Source organism: Canis aureus, chromosome 11, assembly GCF_053574225.1.
Source record: "Canis aureus isolate CA01 chromosome 11, VMU_Caureus_v.1.0, whole genome shotgun sequence".
NCBI lineage: Eukaryota > Metazoa > Chordata > Mammalia > Carnivora > Canidae > Canis > Canis aureus.
This window is the reverse complement of record NC_135621.1, coordinates 40463638-40478139: the sequence shown is the minus strand read 5'-3', so window position 1 is coordinate 40478139 and position 14502 is coordinate 40463638. Positions and strand designations below refer to the sequence as shown.

General features: G+C 41.0%; 1 protein-coding gene across 4 annotated transcripts in view; it reads left to right on the top strand.

Moving 5' to 3' along the window:
* The window catches only part of NCK2 (NCK adaptor protein 2), a 150785-nt gene that overhangs the window by 77948 nt on the left and 58335 nt on the right, over positions 1 to 14502 (top strand). The window lies entirely within an intron of this gene.

Genomic DNA, 14502 nt, shown 5'->3' with positions numbered 1-14502 from the left:
TGGGGTTTTTTTCCCCTCTATCCACCTTTTTTTCTTTTTTTGGAAGCTTCTTCACTGATGTTCCTTTTTGATGTGTGGTAAGCAGAACAGCACAGAAATAATATGAGGTATTTCATAAGGGTAGGATTAAGTGGCTGGGTGTCTTCACCTTATTATCCTTTATGGTTTCATTTGGAGGAAATGACACATCTCATTTATTTTAGAGTGTTGTTAATTGTGATTTCCAGATCTAGGCCCTGGTTTGGAATTGAGAGTTTGGAGGTCGTATTGTGCAGCCTGATTCTACACCCTTCTTTCTTTCTCTCGCCATGCTCAGAGTTATCCTGACTCTGCATCCTGGACATGTCTCTTCCCAGCTTTACAGCCTCTCCTGCATTGATGGGGCACTCCCATGTCTCTCTCGCTGACCTCATGTAGGATGAACACTATTGGGGTATTAGACATCCAGTCCTAGGAGATTTCCATTACACAGGAAAGCTCTTACCCGTCGCAAATCAATTTTTTTAATACTCATTGAAGTGGAACCTTTTAAGACTTAGTCTTTTTATAAACGCAGTCACGTATTTCATGGCAATAAGCAAGAAATTAGTGCAAATCCTCCAATCTGATCATCAGAATTCATCAGTATCAGCATCTGACACTTAATGATAGTAACACACTTTATCATTCCTATTTTCTGAAAGTTTCTCTTTCGGAGAGTGGTAAGGCAGGGAAGTAACATGCTTACTCCCAGCAGTGTATTCTGCACAAGTGCTGGGCAGGTGTCCAGTACTGTTAGGCAAATGGTTGATTCCTATGTACAATTAGGTAGAGAATCATTCTTAACCATGAAAAGATACTTTAAAAAATATCCATACTCGGGGATCCCTGGGTGGCGCAGCAGTTTGGCGCCTGCCTTTGGCCCAGGGCGCGATCCTGGAGACCCGGGATCGAGTCCCACGTCGGGCTCCCAGTGCATGGAGCCTGCTTCTCCCTCTGCCTATGTCTCTGCCTCTCTCTCTCTCTGTGTGAGTATCGTAAATAAATAAATAAATAAAATTAAAAAAAAAAAATATCCATACTCATTTCAAATAATTAATTTTTATAAGCTCATGACATCCATGGCCAAAATCCTGATTAACTTATTAAAGTTACTTTTGTGGTTAGATAAATGTCCAGTGGGAAAATCATTAGATGTATCCATTCATATAATAACTATTTATTATGAACACCAACTGGATTCTAGACTATTTTTCTTACAGTTTTAGCACTGAGTTTTAGCAGCTACAAAAATAGATAAAATAAGTTCTTATCAGCCTTCTTCTTGGCCTTGTGGGATGGGGCAGGGCCCTGACAGCTCTGGTTGAGGTTCTTACAGTGAGTCCCTGGTGCCTAAGTCGGGGTGAACTGACCCTTAGAGAGGAGTCTGGAAAAACCATGAGATGCTATGTCTGGAGTGGGTTTTAGAGAATGAGGGAGTGTTGTGCAGAGACATAGTGGGTCCCCATGGCAAGGACAGGTGAGGCAATTCACTGGGTAATGGATCTCAGAGTCTCCAGATCATTTAAGCAATAGTGAGCGGAGACCCAGCATGCTCTTTGGTCAGTGGTCTTTCAAGCACTAGTGGGAAAAGTGATTTTATCGAAGGGTATATTTTGGAAAGAAATGAAAGCTGCACTAGTCCAGTGAAGTGGTACATCGGACATTAGCCTCGGATGCATTTCCCAGTTACTGGGACTTGTAGTTTGCCCTGTTCCAGCTGAGACCTGCCCCGAGGGCTGGGCTGAAGAGAGCAGTTTGAGGAGAGTGGAGTGTCCAAGCTGCATCTCACAGGGCCCAGGACACTGCTTCCAGGTGGTGCACCTGCCTGCCCTGTATTCTTGGGAATTCCCCAGCCCTACCCTGCCTGCTGTGGGGCGTGGAGACCACAGGAGAAGCATGGTGGCAAAGTCCTTCCATTTACACTGCCACGTCAGTGAATGTAGAACCTGCACTTAATTCTTCCCATGTATAATTGAAAAGTGACTGTAATTCACTGTCATTGGAGGCTGGGTAGTGTTTCCTGGGGGTGGAAGATGTGAAGGGCATTGTATGCCAGGCCAAAAATCTCTTCTCTTTTGAAAAACTATTTGGAGACATTTTCAGGATGGAAGCCCAAGGGGTAGGAGGATGTTATGGGGGAGGAAAGACCATGGCTTAGTTGAAGAATTAGGGCAAAAGGGAAGCAAAGGATCCTTTTTTGGCTTCATGGAGGTATGATGGACAAAATTGTAGCATACTGGACGTGTATGTTGTGGTGATTTTGATACACCATTTACATCATGAAAGAATCCTGACCATCTAATTAACACATCCATCACCTCACCTATTTATCTTCATGTCTGTGTATGTGAGAACATTTAAATTTACTCCTCTTAGCAGATTGCAATTAAATAATACAGTGCTATCCACTGTAGTCACCATGTTATACATTAGATCCTTTGCCTTTTTCATCTTACAGCTGAAATTTTGTACCCTTTTATCAACTTCTGCCTATTTCCTCCACCTTCAGCCCCTGGCAATCACTTCGCTACTCTGTTTTTTTTTTTTTTTTTTTTTCCTTCGGTTCCACATATGAGTGGTCCCACACAGTATGTGCCTTTCTTTGGCTGGCTTATTTCACTTAACATAATGCCTTGAGGTCCATCTGTGTTGTCAAGAATGGCAGGATTTCCTTTTTTCTCACAGCTGAATAATATTCTGTCGTGGGTATTCATCCCTGGACAAACACTTAGGGTGTTCTATCTCGGCTGTTGGGATAATGCAGTGAGCACGGGGTGCAGATATCTCTTCGAGATCCCATTTTCATTTCCTTTGGATATAAATCTAGAAGTGGAATTGCTGGATCATATGATAGTTCTGTTTTTAATTTTTTGAGCAACTTCCATGCTGTTTTCCATAGTGGCTTCACCAACTTACCTTTCCATCAAGAGTGAGAAAGTGCTCCCTTTTGTACACATAGTTGCCAATACTTGTTATCTCTTGTATTTTTGCTAATAGCCATTCTAGCAGGTGTACAGTGATATCTCATTGTGGTTTTGATTTGCACTTCCCTGATGATGAGTGATGTCGAGTGCCTTTTCATGTACCTATTGAGCAATTGGATGTCTTCTTTGGAAAACTGTTCAGATCCTCTGCCCATTTTTTCTTTGTGTTTTTGCTATGAATTATATGGGTTCTTTGTATATTTTGAATATTAGCCCTTTATCAGACATGTGATTTGTAGATAGTTTTCTCCATTTCATAGGTTACTTTTCACTCTTGTTGGTTTCCTTTGCTGTATAGAAGCTTTTGAGTTTGATGTCATCCCACTTGCTTATTTTTGCTTTCATTGCCTTTGCTTCTGGTGTCAAATCCAAAAAGTTGTTGCCAACACTTATGTCAAGGAGCTTACTGCTTGAGTTTTCTTTTAAGAGTTTTATGGTTTCAGGTCTTACTAAGCCTTTAACCCATTTTGAGTTAATTATATCTATAGTATAAGCTATTCTTTTACATGTGGTTTGTGGTTGTCCAGTTTTTCCAGCACCATTTATTAAAGAGACTATCCTTTCCTCATTGTGTATTCTTAGCTACTTTGTTGGAAATTAATTGAGATATATATATATGATAATAATTCATCATATATATATATATGTTTAATTCTGGGCTCTTTGTTCTGTTCCATTGGCCTGTATGTCTCTCTCTCTCTCTCTCTCTCTTTAATGATTTTATTTATTCATGAAAGACACAGAGAGAAGGCAGAGACATAGGCAGAGGGAGGAGCAGGCTCCCTGCAGGGAGCCCGACGTGGGACTCGATCCCGGGACTCCAGGATCACACCCTGAGCCAAAGGCAGACACTCAACCGTTGAGCCACCCAGGCATCCCCTGTATGTCTCTTTTTATATAGATACCATATTATTTTGATTATTATAGCTTTGTAGTATAGCTTGAAATCAAAAGTGTGATGCTTCTGGCTTTTGTTTGTTTTCTCAAGGTTGCTTTGCTATCATATGATTTTTTTGTGTGTGTTTATTTATTTGAGAGAGAGGGAGAGCACAAGTGGCAGGGAGAGGGAGAGGGAGAAGCAAACTCCCTGCTGAGTGGGGAGCCTGACACAGAGCTTGATCCCAGGACCCTGGGATGACCTGAGCCAAAGCAGACACTTAACCCACTGAGCCATCCAGGTTCCAGTTCCATACAAATTTTATTTTTTATTTTTTATTTTTTTATAATAAATTTATTTTTTTTATTGGTGTTCAGTTTGCCAACATACAGAATAACACCGAGTACTCATCCCGTCAAGCGCCCCCCTCAGTGCCCGTCACCCATTCACCCCCACCCCCCGCCCTCCTCCCCTTCCACCACCCCTAGTTCGTTTCCCAGAGTTAGGAGTCTTTATGTTCTGTCTCCCTTTCTGATATTTCCCACACATTTCTTCTCCCTTCACTTATATTCCCTTTCACTATTATTTATATTCCCCAAATGAATGAGAACATATAATGTTTGTCCTTCTCCGATTGACTTACTTCACTCAGCATAATACCCTCCAGTTCCATCCACATTGAAGCAAATGGTGGGTATTTGTCATTTCTAATGGCTCAGTAATATTCCATTGTATACATAAACCACATCTTCTTTATCCATTCATCTTTCGATGGACACTGAGGCTCCTTCCACAGTTTGGCTATTGTGGCCATTGTTGCTAGAAACATTGGGGTGCAGGTGTCCCGGCGTTTCAATGCATCTGTATCTTTGGGGTAAATCCCCAGCAGTGCAATTGCTGGGTCACAGGGCATGTCTATTTTTAACCCTTTGAGGAACCTCCACACAGTTTTCCAGAGTGGCTGCACCAGTTCACATTCCCACCAACAGTGTAAGAGGGCTCCCTTTTCTCCGCATCCTCTCCAACATTTGTGGTTTCCTGCCTTGTTAATTTTCCCCATTCTCACTGGCGTGAGGTGGTATCTCGTTGTGGTTTTGATTTGTATTTCCCTGATGGCAAGTGATGCAGAGCATTTTCTCATGTGCATGTTGGCCATGTCTATGTCTTCCTCTGTGAGATTTCTGTTCATGTCTTTCGCCCATTTCACGATTGGATTGTTTGTTTCTTTGGTGTTGAGTTTAAGAAGTTCTTTATAGATCTTGGAAACTAGCCCTTTATCTGATAGTCATTTGCAAATATCTTCTCCCATTCTGCAGGTTGTCTTTTAGTTTTGTTGACTGTATCCTTTGCTGTGCAAAAGCTTCTTATCTTGATGAAGTCCCAATAGTTCATTTTTGCTTTTGTTTCTTTTGCCTTCATGGATGTATCTTGCAAGAAGTTACTGTGGCTGAGTTCAAAAAGGGTGTTGCCTGTGTTCTCCTCTAGAATCTTGTCTCACATTTAGATCTTTCAACCATTTTGAGTTTATCTTTGTGTATGGTGCAAGAGAGTGGTCTAGTTTCATTCTTCTGCATGTGGATGTCCAATTTTCCCAGCACCATTTATTGAAGAGACTGTCTTTCTTCCAATGGATAGCCTATTTGTGTTTTCTTCACTTTCATCAATGTCTTACAGTTTTCAGGGTACAGATGTTTTGCTTCCTTGGTTAAATTCATTGTTAGGTATTTTTTTCTTTTTTTTTTGGTATTTTATTCTTTTTGATGTAATTGCAAATAAGATTGTTTTCTTAATTTCTCCATCCTGATAGTTCATTGTTAATGTTCAGAAACACAACTGATATTTGTATATTAATATTGTATCTTGAAGCTTCATTGAATTCATTTATTAGTTCTGACGGTTTTTTGGAGGAGTCTTTAAGGTTTTCTATATATAATATGTCATTTGCAAAGAATGACAGTTTTACCTTTTCCTTTCTGATTCGGATGCCTTTTGTTTCTTTTTCTTGTCTAATTGCTCTGGCTAGGACTTCTAGTACTACGTTGAATAAAAGTGGTAAAAGTGGGCATCCTATCCTTTTTCCTAATCTTTGAGGAAAAGCTATTAGCTATGATGTTAACTGTGGGCTTTATTATTATTTAGATAATATTAATTATTATTATTATTTCCTCTATACCCAGCTTGTTGAGAGTTTTTATTAGTGAATGTTGAATTTTTTCAAATGCTTTTGCTGCATCTCTTGAGATTATCATATTTTTATTCTTCATGTTCTTAATGTAGCACGTCACATGGATTAGTGCATGTTGAATTATTCTTGCATCCCTGGAATACATCCCATTTGATCATGGTATCTGCTCTTTTAATATGCTATTGAATTTGTTAGTATTTTGTAGAGAGATTTTCTATACTTGTCAGTGATATTGGGCTGTAATTTTCTTGTAATGTCCTTGTCTGGTTTAGATTTTAGGGTGATGCTGGCCTTGTGAAATGAGTTTAGAAGTGTTCTCTCCTCTTCTGTTTTTTAGAAGAGTTTGAGAAGGATTGGTACTAATTTTTCTTTAAGTGCTTTATGACCTCACCAGTGAAGCCGTCTGGTCATGGACTTTAGTTTGTTGGGAGGTTTTTGATTCTTGATTCAATCTTCTTACTAATAATCAGTCTGTTTAGATTTTCCTATTTCTGTAAATTTTAGCTTGATAGGTTATGTATTTCTAGGAATGTGTCCCTTTCTTTTAGGTTATTCAATTCTTGGTGTGCAGTTTTTCATTGTTACCTCTTATGATCTTTTATTTTTTGTGGTATCAGTTATAATGTCCCCTCTTTCATTTCTGATTTTATCTATTTGATGAGTCTACAAAAGGTTTATGTATTTTATCTTTTCAACCTGCTCTTAGCGTCATTGATCTTTTCTACTGTCTTTTTAATCTCTATTTTGTTTATTTCCTTCCTTGTACTAACTTTGGGTTTCATTTGTTCTTTTTCTAGTTCCCTGAGGTGTAAAGTTATGTTATTTGGGAATCTTTATTTTTTCTTAACATAGGTTTTTATCACTATAAACTTACCTTTTAGATGCTTTTGCTGCATCCCATAACTTTTGATACATGGTATTGCCATTTTCATTTGCCTCAAGATAATTTTTTATTTATCTTTTGATTTCTTCTTCCAGCCATTAGTTGTGCAATAGCACATTGTTTAGTCTTCACATAACTTGTAGATTTTTTCAGTTTTTGTCTTACAATTTATTCCTAGTTTCATACCATTGTAAGTTATAAAAGATGCTTGATATGATTTCAGCCATCTTAAATTTATTAAGACTTGTTTGTGGCATAACATATGATAGATTCTTGAGAATGTTCTGTATGTGCTTGAAAAAAATATTCTGTTGCTGTTAGGTGAAATATTTTGTAAATATTAAGTCCATCTGGTCTAGTCTATGTATTTTATGTACAAATTTCCTTATTGATTTTCTGTCTGGATAATCTATTCATTAATGTCAGTGAGGTATTTAAGCCCCCCACCATTACTGTATTGTTCTGTATTTCTCCCTTTTTGTTTGTTAATATTTGCCTTATATGTTTTAGGTATTTCTATATTGGTTGCATAAATATTTACAGGGTGATATATTTTATTGGATTGACCCCTTTATCATTACATCATCACACTTTCTGTCTGAAAATTCTATTGGCTGAAATTCTATTTTGTCTGGTAATAAGTATAAGTACTCCTGCCTTTTTTTGGTTTCCATTTGCATAGAATAGCTTTTCATCCCTTTATTTTCAGTCTGTGTATGTCCTTACATCTGAAAAGTGTTCTTTGCAGGTAGCACGTAGATGTGTCTTATAGTTCTTATCTATTCAGCCACTCTTTAGCCCATCTTTTGATTGGAAAATTTTAGTCCATTTATATTTCATGTAATTATTGATAATTATGGACTTACTATTGTCATTTTTAAAAACTGTCTTGCTTCTTGTAATTCTTTTATTTCTTCTCTTTGTCTATTCCTTTGTGAATTGATTTTCTCGAGTGGTATGCTTAGATTGCTTTGTCTTTCTTTTGTGTATCTATTAGAGGTTTGTGCTTTGTGGTTACCATGAGGCTTATATAAAACATCTTCAGTAAAGTAAACAGCTTACTTTAAGCATCTGATAACAAGTCTGTATGCATTATTTTTTTTTAATTTTATTTATTTATGATAGTCACAGAGAGAGAAAGAGAGAGAGAGGCAGAGACACAGGCAGAGGGAGAAGCAGGCTCCATGCACCGGGAGCCTGACGTGGGATTCGATCCCGGGTCTCCAGGATCACGCCCTGGGCCAAAGGCAGGCGCCAAACCACTGCGCCACCCAGGGGTCCCCCTGTATGCATTATTTTCTAGTCTACTACAGAAGCAGCAATGATTTGTTTAATCACACATTGGGCAGAAGAAAATTAAAAGCCAACCATATTAGTCACTCTTACTTTCATAAAAATCCTATCCAGTAATACTTCTTTTAGTAAAGGGATGTTTTTATTTCTTCTCTTTATATCAACCTCAATTTGTATAATATTTTTTTTCTGAGTTTATATATTTTGTAAAGTTCCCTTAACTTTTCCGGTCACTTTTTACCATATCCCAGCATTTTTAAAAAAATATTTTAGAGATGGCTGATAACTCACTTGGTCCCCACAGGGATTATTTAGAAAGACCTTTTACATACAAGACCCATCTCTCAGTCTTTAAGTTTTAAGGGCTATGGCTGATATTGGGAGGTGGAGATATCTGGAAGTAGCTTGTTGATTTATGCCAAAATAGAAGGGATCATCCTGGACCCTTACTGCTACTCTCCCCTTCACTGGGACTCTTGAGGAATCTGAGGTAGGGATTCTATAGCTGAACTAGTTGGGTCTTCCTTAAGGGATATTGAGTGGGCTAGCCATAGCCTTTGATGTTCTAGTTTTTATAGCAGCTAGATGTGTGATAATTGATCAAATAAATACCCAGTAAGTATTGGCAGTTGCTAAAAATATTGCATTGTTGATTCTACCACAATTAAGCTGGTAATATAGCTAGTGAAGACACTTGCCTGGTACTTGGCACAGGGCATGCCATCTCTATTGTTATCTCTAATCTGAAATCCAGATCTTACTACCTCCATTTTATAGGAAGAGACACTAACCCTCAGGAGAGGTTAAAAGGATTCCCTGTGTTTATAGAGTTGAACTTGGATAATAGCATTTTGACCAAGGTCATGGTTTAGAAGTCCATGTTCTTTCTCTTCCCCATGTCCTGACATACCCTGACAATGACATAGTAACCACCTGTTGTCTGAGCACCTGAACCAGGGACTACTTGATGCTCTGAGAAATTAAACAGCTTGGCCAAAGCTCAGTGCTTGTAAGGGCAGAGCAGGCTGTGCACCTACATCTTCCTGACCCAAAGCTTTTCATTCTTATTAGACCATGAGCTTTATTTATTTACTTAATTTTTTCCCATAGAAGAGTTCCCAGCAACTAAGTATAGTTTGAAAGCAAGTTTCTTCTGGAAATTTAAGGAAGGGAACATGAAGAAAAGCTTTGGGGAGGATTGGAGGGGTGGGAGACAAGAACCAGAATCCCATGGAGGTCCTTGTACCTCCTGAAGTCCCCAGGGTGAGCTCAGTCGCTCAGGGCCAAGCTGAGGCCAGAATGCGCCTTGAACTTCCATTTGTGCTGTTCGTAGATGGCATTCAGAGTCACCTTGTACTGGTGACTCCTAACTTATGAACAGACCTTTGAAAAAAGTTATGTGTAGGAGCAAGAGGACCTCAAATACTTGCTGTGTGTTAGGCCCTGCCCATGGTCTGTTCAACTTCCACAGTGCTTTTGTACAGAGAGAAGCTTCACAAAATTGCAATTTAATGTTTTTTTATGTAGTTAATGAAATCATCATTTTCTAGTGGTTGAAGTGATGATCAAAATTTAACCAAGCATTTTTCTTTTCTGTTTTGCCTCACATGCCCTAGCAGTGTGGCTTCTTAGAAAGCTGGACAAACCAATTAAAAACACAAAAAAAGTCCTTGCTCCCCACACACCCTTTCTTTTCTCTCTGACAGATTGTAGAAGCTGAATTCGTGGCATTCCTGTCATTTTTCCACTATTCTCTGAATTGTACCTTACAGTTTACAAAGGAATTTTCATATAAACATTCGTAAATTCTCCTTAAAACCAGGTGATGGGGCTCCCCCTTCTCTCCCCACACCACCACCATTTTATAGAAGAAGGAAATGAGCCAGGAGATTGTGGGTTATAATTACTTGCCAAATATGGCACAGCATTGTATAGTGTCCTGTAGCTTGTTTGCATGCTGGATTGTACAGTGACCTAGCGACACACTTCCTTTAAGAGCCAGTGGATCGGGAATGTCGATAGAGTAGAACTATCAATATACTAAGAAACAGATCACACGGAGCTTTAAATGAGAACATTGCTGTAGGCAAGGTTCCAAAATTAGGAAAGTGTTCTTTCTTGACCTTCCTGCAGAAAAACAAAAAGCACATTGCTGCTATGTACATGTGTCACAGGGGAGGAGGATGTAGGCTTTTAGCAAATTACAGATCATCCATAACTTACATGCATTTACATCCCAATAAACCTATATGAGTGGAAAATATTATTAAGCCAAAAGGCATTTAATGCACCTGTGAACGTCATAGTTTAGCCTTGTCTATGTTGAACATGCTTAGAACGCATACATTAGCCCACACTTGGGTAGAATCATCTAACACAAAGCTTATTTTCTAATAAAGTGTTGAATACCCATGTGCCTTATTGACTACTATACTGAAAGTGAAAGCTAGAATGGTTGTCAGTGTACTGGTTGTTGATCCTCATGATTGCATGGCTGACAGGGGCTGTGGCCGCTGCCCAGAATCATGAGAGAGGATTGTAGCACATACCGCCAGCCCAGGGAAAGATCCAAATTCAAACCCTGGAGTACAGTTTCTACTGAATGCATGTCACTTTCATGCCATCATAAAGTCAAAAAATCCTATGTTGAACTGTTGGAAGTTGGGGACCATGTGTAGACCTGGAACAGGTAAATCTGTTGGAGGGTGGTGGATATGTTTATTACCTTGTTGGTAGTGATGATACCAAAGTGTATGCATAAGTACAAACTCATCAAATTGTACACATTAAATATGTGTGACTTTTTAAATACATTAAGTATCCCTTAGTAAAGTTGAAAAATAAGTTGCTGTGTCATTATGAGAATTGTGTGGTGATCTGAAGGGGTATGGAGACTGCAGAGATGTTTCGCACAGGAAGTGTGTCTGGTCCTGGAACACTTGATTGGGGCGGCGGGGACGATCCTAGGGATCTCTGAACTTCCACCTTCTTGTGTCACTGGTGTGCTTCAGTGTAGAGAGTACAAATGCAACCCGAGTTTTAAGATTTCTGCCTGTCAAAATGGTTTCTCCTATTGACTTTTATTATAACGTTGTAAAAGTTTTCTTTGCAAACAGTTCTGGCTCCAAGAAGTTAAGTAAAAACTTTACAACTGGGGAACCTGGGTGGCTCAGTGGTTGAGTGTCTGCCTGTGGCTCAGGTCGTGATCCCAGGTCCTGTGATTGAGTCCCACATTGGGCTTCCCACAGGGAGTCTGCTTCTCCCTCTGCCTGTGTCTCTGCTTCTGAATAAATAAATAAAATCTTAAAAAAAAAAAAAAAAACCTTACAACTACATCAGACCATAGAAGATCACAGTTTAAGGGGAATGATTTTTGGTACAGTGTTAATGAGCAAGATAGTAACAAAAGCAGTAGGATCACCCAGTGCTTGTTGAGGGCGGTGGGTAACTGTCCACCTGCCAGCTCTATGGCCCTGGGAGCCCACCCTGCCTCTCACTGTGAAATTATATTTGTCTTCTTGGCCTCTCTGAGAGTTGAACTTGACCAAACACTGACAAGTTAATTGGTGAGATTTGAGTTTGACTGCTTTCTGGAAGAAGTAAGGGAGATCCTAATTGTCGAATCCCTCGTGGCAGTTCCTTACCCAGAGCCCTGGGCTCTCCGAGCTTCCTGCGTGGAACGCCGTGCCAGCCCCAGTGTGGGCAGGCCCTAGTCAGGTGTATCCCAGGGCCACCATGGACCCCGGCCAGACAGAAGCCCAGAGGGGAAGCAGAATGCTTAGTGTGCAGGTGGAGTGTTTCTGCAGAAGGCTGCCCATCTGATCTGAGACACCGCCCCCTTCAGACTTTTTTTTATTTAAAAGGTTTGGGGACCTACCGCCTATGATCTTACCTGGAGGTTTTGTGTAGGTTTTGTAGTGCTTACAAAGACTACGAGAGCCTTTCCACAGCAAGATCAGCTGGGCTGGGGAGAGCTGTTGATCCCAGGAGCCTGAGGTAAGATGTCTTTCCTGGCAGCAGCCTGGCTCTAGTGGCCACCTCTTATGTGGGAAAAGCTGCATGCTGGCCATCTTCAAATGACTACATCGTATAATTCCAAAATTCCATATTGAGCACGGTTTTGTTAAATGTTCATATTCTCTTGGTGGTTAGATTCCAAACCTCTTTGACCTGTGCTCCAACCAAAGGCCTCTGGAGAAAGTGGTGTGTGCTCGGGCGTATGGTAGAGGGCCTGACATCTCTTCAGTTGTGCTTTTCACAGCCGTGTGTTCACATTCTGGGTCAGTGACATGGAGGGACCAGAGGAGTGTGGGGCTGTGATTTTGGAGTCCAGGGACAGTACCACGTGGATAGTTTTGTACTACAATCCTGGCCAGTACCCCACAGAATTCTGTAGGAAGAAATATTCATGGTGTGTGAGCCACCATAGGCCCTCTTCTGGCCCCATCTGGCAGGAAAAGCTTCTTAATCATCTCGCATGTGCCTTTCACCTCCAGGACAGGGGACCAGGGATTCCTGAGGAGTACAGGCTGCCCATGCTGCTGACTTTCGCTGGCTGAGTGGGCCAGGCATAGAGGGGGCTGGTAACCTGAAGGGTGCTTGGGGATAGGAGGAGAAGGTGTGCCACGGCCTCTGCCTCACTACTTTCTTTCCAGAAGCAAGCACGCAGGCCTCATGGAGCTCTGAGTCAGTGCCTGCTGGGTGCATAAGGGAGCCACCAACCTGGAGGGCCAGACCGGCCTGGGCATCTCATGCTGCAAGCTTTCCAGGGATTCAGATGTGCTGACACAGGGGAGAATCGCTGGTGCAAATGTTTTCAGCAGAACTCTTCCCAAACCTGCTTCCCCCTCATGGAGGCACTTTTAAAGAACACAGACCCCAGGCCCAGGTTCCAGCTCTGGGGCTTCGATTTCGGGAAGCCTGGACTTTTTTTTTTTTTTTTTTTTGCTTTATTTTAAAACTTCTTAAGTCATTCTGACAGCCAGTTTGGAAACTGCTAATGTGGACTCTGGATTTTATTTTAGCCCTAGAGAGCTAAAGGGCAAATTTGGGATTGAGAGCATAGTGAAAGCAAGAAAAGAGGGGTAAGGTGGGTGTCCCAGTACAGTGTTCCTGTTTCCTAGATGAGCCGGACTTGCATTCATGCCAGGCTTGCCCCCTGTATGCTCTGGGACATTTTGGAATGTGCATTTTCCTCGAAGAGCCACTGGGATGCTCAGACTTGACTAGACCAACCCAGAATGAGCTGGGCGTGCGTGTCTGTATGTCTTTGCATCCATCTTCCTACAAGAGACCTTCTGCTTTGAAGTCCTCCATTTGAGAATTTTCATGTATTCACATTGTAGATAATTCGTGAACCTTAAAAAAAGAATCCATTCCATGACTGATTACAGTGTTTATTGGCCGTTCTGAATGTAGATGAGCTATCCCTCGAGGGAAACTGGTCTTCTGCGCAGAAATCTAGCAGAATATAACAAAGATACAGGGAGCAGGCACGGGGCACCTTGATTCTTTAGAACATACCAGAAATAGGAGTGTTAGTACTTGCTCTCCATGCCTTATTATGTTCTCTACTTTGGAGATTTCAGCCTGAGGGATGATGGGTTCCTGCAAAATGTGGTTCAGGGTCAGTGGAGAAATCACACAGCAGAGCCTATATTATTTAGTTTGAAAGAAAATAGTTTATTTTTTTTCTAGGGGCTTTTTACAGAGCCCGCCCTTTTGCTCAGTGGAACCAATATCTGGGTTACCTGCAGAACCCGGGAGACGTGTGAAATAGTTACCACTTTATAAGAGGCAGCTTACCCAAAGTAGGTTCTGCTGTCAGTGATGGCACACGACATGTTTGGCTCCCGACCCACGCCCTCCAGCCTTAGGATCAAAGTCCCGTACATCTCGGTGTCCTGGTGACCAGGATTGGAGCTCTTGGTACTACAGGATCCCTACAGATCGGCTGATAAACCAGATGATTGCGTTATGTCCTTTGTGACTCTAGAGCTGAGTTTGAAGATGTTCTGTGTGCCTTGGAGGCTGACCCCATGAGGCCCAATTCTGACCCCCTGGCTGTTTTGCTGGCAGTATGGAGGATGCTTGTGAGGAAGCTTGTCATTTTGACTGTCTCAGGAACAGAAAAATCAAAGAGGCTACTGTAGAGAACACCTGATTACTTGGGGTTTTTCCCCTGCAAAAATAGAACTGAAGAAACCAGAAATTTCTTATTCCCACAGAGCCAGATTCCACCTGGATTACCTAGTATAGG